Here is a 3,712-nt window from a genome sequence, read left to right on the forward strand (position 1 = left end):
AGTCTTGTGTTACTTGTTCTTGAACCAAAATCCTCAATATATATACCCCATGAGAGATTAGAACTCTTCTCAAGTCCACAAATTCAGATTAGTGTAATTTTTGCAACATCTGAATATACTTACCATGATGTTGATATCTGTTAGGTGGAATGTTAAACTGGATTAGGTTGTGTTTATAGGAGGAGGATACATCTTCCTATGAGTAAGAGGTATGAGGGAGCACATAACATCATGTTGGTAACAAATATGTGATATTTATTAGAGCATTTCAAGGGAGACCTTTGCCTCGTAGTACCTGAGGGAGACACTGCTAGCTGCCTGTCTTATAGGCGTGATCTTCATTCTCTTTGACAGAACCTCAGATTTGATTATCAACGAACTTAATTAAAAATACTTTTCTTCTAGACTCCCTTGTGACTAGGAAGCGTATTTGACAAAAGTGTAGCCAATGAGATATAAGCAGAAGTCCCTGCAGAGGCAAAGTCTGGCTAGGAGAAAATCCCTTTGTCCTGTTCCTCTTCCCTCCTGGTTAATTGTAGTTATTCTGTACTTATTTGATGTTGTTTGGAGTCTTCTAATTTCTTCAAATATATTGCAAAACCAATATGTTAAGTTAAGGACCACTGTTTTATGACATCTATGGCTAAATCTTTCTGGTACTTTTACTGATCTGGAACTAAACTATGGACATAAAGACAGTAAGATGATTTTATCAAAAATATCTCTCAGAGTTCATTATACTAAAAGTAACACTCCATGTATGTAATGTTGCTGCCTTTTCTTGACCCAGAAAAATCTAGTCAACAAATATTTCTTGAACATTCATTTAACATATACTGACCCCCTATAATTACAAAGATAACACTTCTTTACATGCCATGAGGGAAAGCGATGATGCAAACAGGTTCTTGTTTTGGGGGAGTTGACAGTTTCATGAGATGACAGATGTGTTTACAAACAAATGTAAAGCAAGTATGTATATGATGTGGTAGGTCATAGCTAGGCCTTCCCAATAAAAACCTCCAAGTGGATGTGAATGGATGTAGATAAAAGGAGCATGCCCCAAATGTAGGCAAAGCACAAGTTACAAGGCCTGAAACCTGGACATTAAGCCTGGGTGATGTGGCTCACAGGGTAGCAAAATTATTGCCTTACTTGTAGTATGAGTTGTTTCTGGATGACCAAGAGCCTGGGGTTATGAAAGGTATAATTCTATGATCCTCCAGTCTGGGGTCATCTCACTCAGTGTGGGCCAAGGCCACTGGGCTTCAGACGTACAGTCATCTGAAGGGATGATATAAGGGCATCAGTGGGAGCTGTGTCCACCAACCGGCATCCTTATCTGGTTTACTTGCAGCTTCAGGATTAAACAAAGTAAAAGCAACGCTGAAATAATGCCCTTTGAATAGCATCCTTGAATAGGCTGTGTGGCCTGTGCAGGTGGAATAAGTGCCATTAGAGCATTACAAAGAGTTTTAAGAGTTGTGAGGAAAAAGAAACAATTTTGGTTGGAGGCTTTAGGAAGGAAGGAGGTTGAATTCGAGCTAGATCTTAAAAGATGGATAAAATTTTCCAAGGTGAACCTGGGAGGAAGGACATTACAGAGCACTGGACAACGTGAATGATAAAATGGAGGCAGGACAGCAGAGCTGTGTACTGGAAGCGAGGAGCAGTGCAATGTGGCTGAAGCACAGGGCATGTACCAGGAAGCAGTGAAAGAAGGGCTGAAGAGGGAGTCCAGGCCAGGGGAAGAAGGTTGGCATTGGATATATTGGTAATGGGAACCAAGGAATGTTTTTGAGCAACTACTAAACCATGTGAATTAGTAAAATAGGGGATATATGAGTAAATCTGGCAATATTATCATGCATTAAATATGGTGAAATGACTGGCAAGATCCCTTAAAATGCTCAGGCACCAACTGAGGTCATGTGTGATCGGAGAAGAGGACATGAATTTAGGTGTTTTATGGTAAAACTGATTGTTTTTAGGGAAACCAGGTATGACTTTGAGTTCTTGAATTTGGACATATGGGAGGACAGTAGTACTGTGAACACACAAAGGGAAGACAGGAAGAGGGAAACAGTATTAGAGATGCTGGACTGAGGTGCATATGGAACATTCAGGTGAAAATGTGCTACTTGCCATTGAAAAGAAAATAAGAGGACTCAGGAGGGAGGTGGAGTGGGAGATGAGTCACCTACATTGAGGTGAGTCAGTGAATTTGTCTGTCATAAGCATAATACATGAACTTAAAAACAGGTCCTAAATACATGACAAATGTAACAAGGAAGACAGAGATCTTAGGCGCACCTTGGAAAATAAAAAACACTGAGAGTATTGGTATTCATAGCTCATGTTTGTTTTACCAGCTGTTAAATTCCCAAAACCCAATCCTTATCTCAGATTGACCTCCTAACTGGCAGGAAGAATTGACAAAGGACACATTCTTGTATAGAAATCTGAATCGCCAGATCTTTCTAGTCTAGAGCAGGAGAAATACAGGAACTACATGACTAAGTAGATTAAAGCACATCTTTTTCAAGGGGGGGCGGCACATAGCCTTGAACCACAATTAATTTGAGATTTTTCTTGTTTCTTGAGGTAGGATTGTATTGCTATAAACTTCCCTCTTAGAATTGCTTTTGCTGCATCACATAGGTTTTGGGTCGTTGTGTTTTCATTGTCATTTGTTTCTAGGTATTTTTTGATTTCCTCTTTGATTTCTTCAGTCATCTCTTGGTTATTTAGTAGTGTATTGTTTAGCCTCCATGTGTTTGTATTTTTTACAGTTTTTTTTCCTGTAATTGATATCTAGTCTCATAGCATTGTGGTAGGAAAAGATACTTGATATGATTTCAAATTTCTTAAATCTACCAAGGCTTGATTTGTGACACAAGATATGACCTATCCTGGAGAATGTTCCATGAGCACTTGAGAAAAATGTGTATTCTGTTGTTTTTGGATGGAATGTCCTATAAATATCAATTAAGTCCATCTTGTTTAATGTGTCATTTAAAGCTTGTGTTCCCTTATTTATTTTCATTTTGGATGATCTGTCCATTGGTGAAAGTGGGGTGTTAAAGTCCTCTACTATTATTGTGTTACTGTCGATTTCCCCTTTTATGGCTGTTCGCATTTGCCTTATGTATTGAGGTGCTCCTATGTTTTGAACCACAATTCAATAATAAATATTTATGATCGCTAAACTAATTCAACAACTAAAACCATGGAAACATACCTAAGGAGGGGTATGGCTGAGCCTGGGCAGAGCCCACAGGCAAGTAGGGTAAAGGTTAAGGAGAAGAACACGAGCTTCTGGAGACAGACCAGCAATGCGGATTGCGTAGCTCCCAGTTGGAAGCAATCCCAGTTGGAAGCGGGCTGTCGTCATTCGGCATGCTCCTCACTGGCTACCACCTCCGTCAATTCCAAGGCGGGGCCACGGGGCGGCAGGGGAAGGGTCTCGAGAAACAAAGGAAGCGCGTAGAAAAGCCCGTTGGGAGGAGCTGGGAGCCGGCTCCCCAGGGCTGACTACATTTCCCAGAATTCAAGACGGCAACGAAGACCGGCTCCGGGCCGCCGCTGGAAGACTTGTGGCATGGGATCGGTAGTCAGCATCCTTCGGCCGCCCTAAGTCCGCCTCTGGTGGGGAGGTCTATAGGGATTGGCTAGTGAGAGTTCGAGTCCCGCCCACGTATGGTGACGACAG

Source organism: Stenella coeruleoalba (assembly GCF_951394435.1).
Source record: "Stenella coeruleoalba genome assembly, chromosome: 9".
Classification (NCBI taxonomy): Eukaryota; Metazoa; Chordata; class Mammalia; order Artiodactyla; family Delphinidae; genus Stenella; species Stenella coeruleoalba.